Source organism: Amblyomma maculatum, chromosome 8 (genome assembly GCF_055883805.1).
Source record: "Amblyomma maculatum isolate TAMU_Amacu chromosome 8, ASM5588380v1, whole genome shotgun sequence".
Classification (NCBI taxonomy): Eukaryota; Metazoa; Arthropoda; class Arachnida; order Ixodida; family Ixodidae; genus Amblyomma; species Amblyomma maculatum.
The window spans coordinates 98,314,648-98,327,378 of NC_139351.1; the positions used below are offsets into that span (position 1 = coordinate 98,314,648).

At 43.7% G+C, this 12,731-nt stretch overlaps 1 long non-coding RNA gene across 1 annotated transcript; it reads left to right on the top strand.

Annotated features, from left to right (window-relative positions):
- The first annotated feature begins 379 nt into the window (after positions 1-379).
- Positions 380-10,558, top strand: LOC146181928 (uncharacterized). Its single transcript, XR_014700028.1, has 4 exons — positions 380-492; positions 7,349-7,390; positions 7,731-7,779; positions 10,378-10,558. It is a non-coding gene; the product is annotated as an uncharacterized LOC146181928 (long non-coding RNA).
- Positions 10,559-12,731: the final 2,173 nt, after the last annotated feature.

Here is a 12,731-nt window from a genome sequence, read left to right on the forward strand (position 1 = left end):
ACTACTGTGCCGGAGTTCCCGGCTTCGAACCCGACCGCGGCGGCTGCGTTTCGATGGAGGCGAAACGAAGAGGCGTCCGTATGCTGTGCGATGTCAGCGCACGTTAAAGAACCCCAGGTGGTCGAAATTACTCCGTAGCCCTCCATTACGGCTCCCCTTTCTCTCTTTCCACTTTCACTCCCACCTTCCTTCCTTCTCTTACGGCGCGGTTCAGGTGTCCACAGAGCAAGTGTGACAGATACTGCGCCTTTCCCTTCCTGTGAACCAATAAACAACAAAGAAACTTTTCATAGCAGGTGCCGCATTGACGTCCGCCAAGTAATTAAAATTTCCACACGTACGCATACAGACGCATGATGTATCGCGTAATGAGGCCAGCAAGGCTCAACACTTTTCGTTTAAAATGTATGGAACGTCAGCTCGTGTAAGCCATTCAAAGCTCCAAAGCAAGGGGCACGAAAGCAGTGACAAAGACCAGCTCTTGTGACACTGGTGAATATAATTATTCTTTTTGTTTCTTGATAGCCAGCTCTGGAAATGCTGGGTGGATTTTTTATTTTCGTAGAGTATTTAGAGGCACAAAACTAGTCATATTTATTTATGACTAGTTTCAAGAATTCTATTTCTATGTCTGGTGCATTGTGAGTGTATCCGAAGGATACAAGGTATTCATACTTTTGACAGTATATACTTCTACTTCCTGCCACCACTAAAAAAGGTAATGAGTACTTTTTAATGGTTTGAAAGTACGCTGTCAGTCTATTGGTGAAACATATTTCATCACCGCATAAGAAGACGAACCTAATAAAGTACATTTTTAATACATTATAAATATTGTTACGGACTTGTTCTCAAACAGAGGACGGATGAAGAAAGAAGGAAGAGGAAGAAGAAGTGTGCGCGCCCGTTTGACCTTTGTCTTGTGGCACTTATTTGTGTCGTTCCCGCTAGCCGTGTGTACCTAGCGTACTGAACCGACTAGAATGTCTCCGTCGCGACGCTAAGGGCGTAACAATATACTTAGCGGGCACAAAATTGGATTTCATTATATTTGTAAAAATCTGCAGTGTTGAACTCATAACACATCTATAATGTATTTTTTCTTCATTTTAAGTATAGGGACAAAATAATACAAAATGAATATGAAATATATACGACACATTTGAAACTATTTAGTACAACGTTTTTCTCTAAGGCAGAAAAATCACAGATTGTAAAAATAATGAGATATGTTTGTTCCGTCAATAACAGGGTACGTCGATGCTCTTGTGTTCCTGGGCACCGAGGCTATCTAGGCACCCTAGTCAACAATAAGGCACGGTTGGCTGGGAATGTCGTCGCCTGCCATTTTCTTCTTCGATGCTGGAGCTGTGCGCTGCTGTGCGGCTCTGGCCTCTGGGGGTTTTGGTCTGCTGCCTCGTCCGCCGCCGCCCGCGAAGGGTGTTTTGGGAGGCTGGATAGAGTGCGACATGGCAGGAAGTTTCAGAGGAGACGCCTCATTACTCTGGCACTTACGGCAGGTCCGAACGTATCGCTTCCCACACGAGGAAAACTTGGGAGAATAGAAATTCTGCCGCACTGTGGCAAGTGTTCGCGTGAATCCAAGGTGTTCGGAGGGGGGATCGTCGTGGCAGATGAGGAGTATTTTTTTGCGGAGGGCGGATGGTAATAACAGAAAGTAATTCTTACTTGTGGAAGTGGAGTTTTTCTTATACAACACTCCAGCACGAAGACAGAGGGATGGCAGCCTACGAGCCAGGCGGGACGGAATCAATGGATGATAACCTTCCAGATTCTTTATGAGCAGCTTCAGCTCTTCGTCCACATGTTGTTCTGCGATGATGTCGGACGATGCTACTGCACCAAAAAATACATAGTCATCTGCGCTGCCTTGGTAAGTCTGCACAGGTGCACGCCACGAACTGGCAGTGTCGATGTGCCTGTGACCAGACTTGTAAACGATCATGAAGTCAAATTCGTGTAGGCCTAAGGCCCAACGAGCTAGCCGGCCACATGGGTCCTTCAAGTTTGTCAGCCAGCAGCATGAGTGGTGGTCATTAATAACCTGGAACGACCTGCCGTACTGATGGGTTACATTGTTGAGCCCGTCACGCCTTCGCCAGACCTTCGACGACGTGGGCGTGAGACCGTCCATGTTTCGCGCGGCTCCCTCTTCTCCTGGGGGGTGATTGCAAAAAGAAGATGACCTGGCGCCAGCGCGCTGGCACGAGACGCGAGCACCAGCTGTTCGAACCAGCGCCTACCTTGCGAGCGCCTACCTTTACCTAGCCCTAGCAAACGAGCTTGCCTTACAATAAAGCTCGTTATGATACAAAGAATTTTAGAGATTCTTTTCATCGCTCGCAGTGAATTGAAAATTAGAGCGGGTTTCAAACCTTTAGAAGAGTATTCACCAATGCAAATTATAAATTTGTTTGCAAATATTTTGTCACTTTGCACGCCCAAAGCATGAATACCCTGTTTTCTAATAGTCACTTCCACGAAATCTTCCAGAGATGAGATCATCTTTTAAGGACATAAAAATGCAAAAGAAGCTGGGAAATATTCTAAAAAAAAATGTAAGAAAATTTGAGGGACACTTAATATCTGTCACTTAGAGTATGACGTGAAAAAACATATTTCAGAGCCGTGACAGTGGTTTTTCGCTCACAAAGGCGTGGTCGCCAACGCTGATGTTGAATTTTCGGGAAGATGGTGGTATTGAAGCCATCACTTTAATTTTAATGTTTCACCTTTAATAGTTTTCTCCGTGTCAGGTCAATGGTGGTATGTCAATAAATGCTTTGTTTCCTGCTTTTTTAACGATGCTTTTAAGAAATATATTTGCGTCATCAATAATACATATATGATATGCCGAGAAACAAAACGTTTAAGAACCGATACAATGTGCATAAGCTTGAAATTTAGTATCACTATATATATATATATATATATATATGTCAATGTGCTAGCCGCCGCATCAAGACATTCACTTTACTGTCGGATAAGTTGGGAGCTCCGTGAATGAAGTTCATAATTATGGCCTTGTGCTGCCTTTCGGCATTACTTGTTGTTTCTGAGTAAGCATGAATGATTTTTTTGAAGTGTATATATAGCCCATTTCAATTTGAGTCCCCACTAGAGAAAAGAACCACTGCAAGCTTAGAATAGGAATGAAAGAGATTCCTCTCTATATGATGCAGTGTGAACCATCCTTACAACTAGCATATATTTGTCCAGAAAGTTGTAGAAAAGGGATAACGTCATTGATGAATCCATTTAGTAATTAACGCTAAGGAACATGTGACCTCGGTGTCTTTCATGTTTCGTTATAATGTACTGAAATTATTTCTAGGGAAACTGCTGAATACAGCGATCATCGTTACTAGAAGATTCAGATCAGTTTGCAACGCAGAATAATTTATTACAACTCGGTGCTATTTCCTTGTTCTGGCTGTTATTCCGCGTACAGAAAAATATTTTGCAAGCAAGATGAGGCCAATAACGCCTTAAAATCACTGCTCTATGCATTGACATTGTTGGTTGTTCTTCCTGTTATGACTCAGCTATAAACCTTTGGAGCTTGAGTAAAGTTGTAAAACATACTAAATAACTTGTTTGATGAAGCAGTAACTACGTTCGTGAAATTTACAGCTAAGTTCTTATAGCTAAGAGCGGAATACTGTGGAATACCAGCCTTTACCATTGTTTAACACTGATGTGATCTACTGGACGACGATCTGATATCCTGAAGACTGGCACTATCACCATCATCTTGACCACAGCTTTCTCTTCAGTGAGCATGGCGGTAATCGTCAGGCAGTCGGAAGAGGTGGGGTATCCTCCATGCAGGTTATGTCATGCGCGACGATTTCTGTCATAAACACTGTCGTCATCTCGCGTCACTTGGAGGCCGGAAGATAGAATACAGAAGCACATTCAAAATATTACTACACTCCTGATTGCGTCTACTTTTGCAAGAGGAGATAAAAGCGGTGAAGACGATGACATTAAAAATGCAGCGTAATATGACGATGCGAAATACCACCATTTTACCGCATGTATATACTGGCTAACGAGGTGGCGGCTAACGCAGTAACCTTCAAAGTTTGTTAATTTTTATTCGGCCGTGATCCGAAACGGGCCAACAGTGAAGTATGTATTTGAGTAGAGAGAGAGAAATAGAATAGAAAGGCAGGTAGGTTAACTAGGTGGTGTCCAGCATGCTACTCTACACGTGGAGAAGGGCAGAAGGGAGAAAAAGTAAATAAAGGGCTCTAAAGAAAGCAGTCTGTCAGATGTCCAGTGAGCTATAGTAAATCGGGTTAGGGTTAGAGAGCGCATACTTAAAGTCTAGTACTCAACCCCAAGTCCTTGAAAAACTTAAGCAGCACCTCCACTGTTTTCCTTTCCAATAAAGGTGTCGTCTCAGTGCCCAGAATCTTAGATTCACTAAGAGAGTGAGAGTCCAAATGGCGGAGTGTAGCAGCCAGCAAAACATGCTCACGCTCAAACTGAGAGCAGTCGCAAAGTATGTGCGCAATCGTTTCATTACATCTGCGCTGCTCACACGTTGGAGAGTGCCATTTCGATTTAATGGCAGTAGGTTTTCGTAAACGGAAATCCTATCCACAGGAGACACAGCATGGTAGTGTCACAGCGGGGTAGGCCGAATGGTATCTGCAGTTGAAGTAATTGGTAAAAGTGGTGCGAGCGGGAGGTCCAGCCTCCAGTCGTAGGCCATGATTGTCTAGTCACGTTTCGGGCGAGCAGTCGAAGATGCCTTGCTGCTTCGGCTCTTGTTAATGGTATATGGACAGTGAGTGGGTGTATTACGAGCCGATCGACCATGGTCCGCTTCGACATTGACAACAATTCCACCATTGCGTGATAGCCAGTGGTAGATGATTGCGTTACCCTCTTATAATGCCTGGAGGTGCAGGTGTCGTACCTCCGCTACAAGTTGATCATTGTCGCTATGGCTCAAGACCGGTTGAAGACATTGTAGGGCATGTTTACAATCAGAGAAACAGCCCATTTTTGAGAAGTATGTGTGCAGGTATACTTTACAGCAGCACGAAGTGCGGGCAGTTAAGCTTCAGTAGAGGTTGTATTATGCGAAATTAGCCGGTAATTGTTTGCCTGCCTCATAGGAAGGACAACGGCCCATATTTAGTATTTTTGTATTGGGTATTATTGGTAATAATTATATTTATTACTTCGTAGTGTTTAGTATCGTTAGTATTTTTTGAAGCAAATTGGAGGTAGATGTAACCGCATTTTTTTCTGAATGCATGTATAATGGTGATCCTACCAATTAGGCCACGACATTTGGCCTCTTGACGGCACACACAACATCGACTGTGATACAAGCGTCGCTGATGGACGACCGTGAATGCATCACAGACAGGCTGAATTTTCTCAGAATGCAGCATAATCCAGATAATGGTTCTAGACGCCGGATGACATGTCCATGTAATCATTGTTCGGTGCGTCTGTAGCGTCATGTGTCGTGTCCACGTAACGTGGCTTATGTCCTGCTGTAGCAATACGAAGAATTGCCATTTATGTTACAACCATTGGCCACAGCTTTGTTTAATGACGTTTGTGAGCGCCTGCTTCGGTTCTCTCAATGTGCAGGGCTCGATCCTCATTTATAACGGGCCATATAGTTTTACCTTCGTGCGTTTGTTGGCTGAACACTGTTCTGAGGCGTGACGTTTTTCACACAATGTTTCTCATACAATTTTCTCCCGCATCTCCTTTTTACTCCGTTTATGACACCTAATAACGGTCTCGTTCTTGATTTGAATGAATTTGAGCGCTCTTATACCTGACCGGCGTATCGGTAGTTCATGGCTGCAACATTGGCATTGCCGTTTACCCTCCTTTTTACACCTACAGTTGCTTCGTTTATTATATACTTTTTTATGAGGAGCCTTACCATATGGTCCTAATTTGAGCCTCAAGAGCTTTTGCGCCGCATTAGGCCCCGTCTTGAGCCACTAAGTATTGCCTTTAACCTCGTGCTTTTCACTTCACGTCGGGGTGTGCCACACCGGCTGAAAGTCGGCTCTCAATTGGCGGAATACACTCTTACGCCTTCGTTAGCTGCTTAAGCCGAATTTGGTCCTTTGGGTTGCTTTGCGCTTTTTTTTCTTGGGCTATTCTGGACTCTCTTCCGTTGTGCCTGGTAATATAAGTTAAACGCGTCATCTCGGCCTCCCCTATCTATCCATCTCCTCCCCATATCTTCGCTCTCTCTGTGCACAGTGTGCTTGAAGAAGGTGTGCCTAAATCTGACCGTTCAGCTGTAAGCGGTAATTCAAGAAGGATGGGACGCAAGCTTCAAGACATAACAAGGTTTACGGATGTTGTATAGATGTATATAGTATTTGTAGAGCACAATATATATTGTTAAGGAAAAGTACACAGCGGTAAACGCTAGTGCACTGTTAGACGCACACACCACCAGAACGAACCCAGCTTATCCTGAGCGTCGTCTTCTCCACTACACCACATCAGCACGTCGTCGTCGTCTCGATACTGCGCTCCGTAACAATATATATATACTGAAAGAGAGAGAGAGAGCGAGAGAGAGAGAGAGCGAAGTGTACGCTTCATTTAAAGCAACATTTTATTGGACTCGACGTTTCGACCAGAAGCTGGCCTTCGTGGCACTCCTGATGAAGGCCAGCTTCTGGTCGAAACGTCGAGTCCAATAAAATGTTGCTTTAAATGAAGCGTACACTTCGCACTATAATTTGTTAAGCGGCTAAGTACGCTAATGTTCTCGCATCCTATATATATATATATATATATATACACACTACAACGCCATTGTTTTCTCCTCGTTTTTGCTCTTTTCTATTCCAATCTCTGCATTAGTAACGTTTGTAATCTTTAAATATTCATAATTTCTGCTGAAATTTACGACAGGGCAGCAGTGCAATAGTTTTAATCAACGTCTATGGTTGCACAAGCTCTGTGAAGCCGCATTGCATATAGTGCGTGCGGAAATTCTTAAATGAAGTTCTGCTCGCACGCCTAAAGTGATGATGTCTACTCTTAGGAGAACACAATAACATGTGGCTGCTCTCTTCGGAGCATCGGTGCGTCCTACTCGACTGCGCACCAAAACTATATGACAGTACATTCGAGGCCCCACCCCAGGTGCCTTTTCCTGCGTCACCTCGCTTCCACTTGCGGCGGTGTCAGCAGGATGTAGGCTTTAAAGAGAACAACCTCCTCGCCGGCTCACCAGAAAACTGGACGACCCGGTACACTTTTGAGGATACCGACATAATTTTTCGTTTTTCAACCTCAGCGTGTCTGTTCTCTTCTGCAGAGCTCAACTATCAAAGAAGGAGCGAAGGAATCTGTTACAAAGGTAATCACGTATTTGCGTGTCGCTTGTTCAAGGCGGTTTTACTTGTGCACTTTAAGGTGTGCATATCAGTGTACCACGCGTTGTCTGGTCGCTGTAAACGTGTTGGATTTATGTTGTGTTAATCAGATGACAGGTCATAATTTAGGCAGTGTAGTATCTCGTAGCTATTCTAGAGTTTTAAATATGTAAATTCGCTTGAACTTAAGAAAAAGCGAGAACACATTTGTTCTATCTCAGCAATATTCACATTTTTGAGCATTTTGTTTGCGAGTTTAATGCCACACCTTGTTAGGTTGGAAGTGTGTTAACCTTCACTGAAGTAATTCATTTTTATACCCAGGATCAATTACATGAATAATCGGCACAAGAATCGTCGTTGCAAGCCTTTGGTAAGCATCACACGGTGTTTTCTAAATTGTAAAACGTTATAAGGACAGCGTTCAAGTTACAGATGGACCTTTCTTCTCCCAAAGGTGCTAACTTGAGAAACAATATATACTGCACTTCAAGGGCGAGTTATTATCTAAAGGCGAGAGAAAGGCTTAATTTCATATTTTAAAGTGCTCCCTGCCATCACTGGACATCAAAAACATTCTACCTCGCAGGTTGATACATATTGTTACGAGCGAGGTGTAACTGACCGGAGGCAATATGTCGGAAACCAGCTGTATTCACTTGGGGTCCCAGCACGATCCGCTTGTTCATCATGCTTGTCTTCTCCTGACTCTGTTCCTAGGCGTCACACTTTCCTCTATGAAGATGAAGCCCGCTGGCTGACTTAAAGAGCGTCGCGTGATCTGTAGGGCTTTAAACGAACACCGTGGGCGACTTCATTTTTTCTCAAAACGGCAGCCGCTTGTGGTTAGGTGATTGATGCGATAATTGAGCTCACTAAATTTGGCAAGGATGACAAATGGGCCATCGTAGTGGCACATCAGCTTTGGTGACAGACCCCGCTTCTTAGTAGGCCGCCACATCAAGACCAACTCTCCAGGCTGGTAAGTAACGTGACGGTGATGGGCATCGCATGGTGCTTTTAAGCCATCCTGAGAGGCTAAGATGCGAAGGCGGGCAAGCTGGCAGTCTCCCTCGACGAAGTAGATTGTTTGGCTACCGAGGGAGTTTCATCACTACTGGCAGAAAACGGGAGGATGTGTCCAAGGCATATGGTGGGTGAGGAGCGTAAAGCAGAAAGAATAGACCAGAAACAGTGGTCTTATGATGGGCGCCATTGACAGCTTAGGTAATGGACGGCGGGGGGCTGTCCTAGTTATGGAGATTAGCATCGACGTACACGGATAGCATGTTAGTGATCGTGTGGTTGGTGCGTTCAGTTATACCGCTGTTTTGATGATGATAAGGAGATGAATGGCGAAAGTGACAAGCACAAAAAGGGCGCATCGCCACGACGTCGGCGGTAAACTGGTGACCACGGTTGCTAATAATAACACGGGAGGGGGGTTCCGTGGCGGTTACTTATCGCCCGTAATATAAAACAGGAGACCTGAGACACGCTGGCCGCCGGCCTGGCTGCTGTCTCAAAATATTCGGTGAGCTAATGCACGCAAACAAACATAAAGCGGTTCCCACTATGGGATAGTGGATTGGGGCCAAGGAGATCAACGCCAAATTGCTCAAATGGTGTAATGAGTGGTGTGATTTGGTGAAGCTGCCCAGCTGCGCTACGCTTGTGTGACTTTTGAAGCGCTGATACGTGGTGCAGCTGGCGACGCCCCGCTGAGCTGTTGCTGGCAATTTTTGGCCAATATAAGCGCTCCTGGGATCGGATGAGCGTTCTCGCAGTTATAAGATGACCGGAACTAGGATCCTCATGCATGGCCTGTAAAATAGGACGGCGTAGGCTCTTCGGAAGAACCAGGAGTATGCGGGGCCCGTTTAAGAATTGTTTTTCTTCCAGAGCAGGCGATCACATAACGAAATTGATGTGAACCTGATGGAACTTGAGCCGCTGCGAAGAGAGGTTCCAATGTGGGATCCCTCTCCTGTTCTGCAATAAACGTGTGGATGTCACGAAATGCCGGTGAAACCGGCGCGACTCAGTTGCCGAAATCATCGGCGTCAGACTCCGACGTTGGAAGGGGCTGGAGTGAAAGACAGTCTGCGTCAGTGTGCTTACGACCAGTTTTGTACGTGAATGTGAAGTCATACTCTTGTAGCCGCAGGGCCCATCATACAAGGCGGTCAGACAGGTCCCGGAAGTTAACATACCAACAGAGGGCGTGCTGACACATGACAACGGTAAACGAGCATCCATAAAGATACGTGCGAAAGTGTTGTGTTTCTTAACAATATCAAATCGCAGTAGATTTATGACCCATGGCTGCTGCGGAAATAGGCGTGTTCGTTTGGTGCAGAGTTCCATTGTATATTTATTATCAGTGCACGATAAAAGTGAGTTAATGCATGCATGGAAGGCCATTTACACAAACCACAAATTAATTTAGTGATATCAGCTGTGAACCACCGATTAAACCGATATTATAAAATGGTGCAGAACGCAAATTCCACATGTGATGGGATAACAATGCTTCTTACATTTACACTTGCTTCTGAGAGCGTTAATATAAAGTAGATCTGTATATACAGCAGCCGATAATAAAAGCCAGACCCTACTGAAAAAGTTTAGTTGTAGATATATAAATGAAGAGGATAAAAAAGGAATTGTGTATAAGAAGCCGTTTCATGTGTCTTTATCTTCTTCTGATTATTCTTTGATGGCTAATTAATAATAAATCAATAAACGTCGTGCTCAGCCTTATAGCTGCGCTGTTTGGTGCATGTTGCTATAGAAGCTTCGCTTATTGTCTAAGAATACTATAACGAGATGCAGTTATAATGAACCATGAAAGAGTTTGCATGCTCTCTTTGCGTTGCGTTTTTGCCTTAGGAATAATATCGATCTGAAAAATAATCTAAATATTAGATATGTTTTCCGTTACAATTGTTATTTTCTTTTTTTCATGTAGTGCGGTCCGGATAAGGAGCTTGGAGATACCCGTGGGAGTAGAGAATGTGTGTGCATTTCAAATCCTAAAGGAAAACATTTACTACCATATCATTGCATATGGTCGCCAGCTAGCGCCATATTTCACAACGAGCTCCGGAAGACATTTAGCGCAAAGCTTAAAACTCAATAAAGCGCGTTCTGAGCGAATACTCGTTTCCTTGTGTGTACAGTTGCTGAAATGATCACGAACAGAGAGCTAATAAAAAAACGAGGATTATTGTAACAGCGCCCGAAAAACATTGCGAACGTTACCACACGCAATAAAATATTAGAAATGTTTGGAAACAATAATACCTCAAAGAACCTATTCTCATTACGGGGGCAGTTGAAAACATAATCAGGCACTGACCAGCGCTAACAAAAATAATCGCTAACATATTGGTTAAAAATGTGGAAACTTTTCACAGTGAACTGCCAAGCAAAATGAATGGTTCCCAATTATTTGCTAAACATTCAGCCTTTCTCAGTTTCGGTTGGCTTCTCACAATATTATTAGGTACCGACATTAGAATTCACGTTAAAGATATCACTATAGCAATTCTCTTGAAGCCTGTATACTCTTCTCTTGCACAGGAAATACGTTGTCAAAAAGTAAGACTATTATTGAAGCTAAATATCCCCTTTCAACTCGAGGTACAGTCATTATACTTAGAGTCGACCTGAGAGCAGCAAGCAGATGCCATAATATGAATTTGTGATCTGTATACAGGGAAATGTTCGCTTCGTGCTCAAAAAATGGCGCCAATTCGACAATTTCAGGCCTCTTAATAGTGAAAAACAGTTTTTTTTTCGCGTTGAATTCAAACGCATTTTAAAATGTGCGCTTCGCATCTCTGCATGCAAATACTTCGAGAACAGGGCGTATTATTATTGATCACTTCAATTTTAGTAACTCAAACGAATGAACCTAGCACCTAAACTAAAATGTTCTTATTTATAATACGATTATTTTTTACGAAAACAAGATCATAAGGCAATAGCTGCACCAAGAAGCTCTCGAGAAGGCGACCTAAGTGATAAGTGATCATACATACTTGCGTCTTTTTTCCTTTGGCTTTGATTCCGAGCTGTTACGAGCAGTTTTATCGTACGAGATGTGTTCACCAGCATCTTACCAACGCTGTTCAATGCATATCCATCTACGCTTTGTTCCTCCAGTTGTATATCAAATATGGCGCATAGATCCTTGCGCCGAAGTTGCTAGCGGCGATAAAATAACTTACTTTATTTGATCGCGGACCTCGCTGAAAATACGGGCCGTTCGTTGTAGCATAAGCGCTGAATACTGCCCAGTATCGACACTGTTTTATCTGGATTAGCAATGTGTTTGTCGCACCTCTCCAACTCTATGCATAACTTGATCCTTATTTATTTGGCGTCTGTTCCAAGTGGTCGTTGGGGCCTCATAATAAAGCACAACATTCTTGCACTATGTCAAAAAATATGCGCAGTGCGATGAGCAGTGCTCGCCACTCCGTCATGCACTGCGCATTGCAAACGCAGAGAATTTGGGATATTATAGTACATGTGATGCTGGTGTCTGAAACTACCCGATCTACGCCAAGGAAAAAACAAAATTTAGTGTGAACTCTGCCCAGTGATGGCAACACCTACCAGTACTGAAAGCACAGGGGAAACATGCTCATTTTAGATCAGATTATATTGCCTTGCTAAGCAACTCGGGGGATGAACTGCAAATAATGATTGATGACCTAGACAGGAAAAGTAGAAAGGTAGGCTTGAAAATCAATATACAGAAGACTAAGGTAATGTTCAACAGCCTCGGGAAGGAACAGCAGCTTACATTAGGTAGCGAAATACTGGAAGTAGTAGGGGATTATGCCTACTTAGGACAGGTAGTAACCGCAGATCCGGACCATGAAAAGGAAATAACAAGAAGAATAAGATTGGGATAGAGCGCATTTGGTAAGCACTCGCAGATTATGACTAGCAACTTACCGGTATCGCTCAAGAGGAAAGTATACAACAGTTGCATCTTCCCTGTACTCACCTATGGGGCTGAAACGTGGAGATTAACCAAGAGAGTTCTACTTAAGTTGAGGACAACACAGAGGGCTATGGAACGAAAAATGGTAGGGGTAACATTAAGAGATAGAAAACGTGCAGAGTGGGTCAGAGAAATAACTCAAGTTACCGACATTCTAGTAGAAATTAAGAAGAAGAAATGGACATGGGCAGGACATGTAGCGCGAAGAGAGGATAACCGATGGTCGCTGAGGGTAACAAACTGGATTCCAAGGGAAGGAAAGCGTAGCAGGGGGCGACAGAAAGTTAGGTGGGCGGATGAGATTA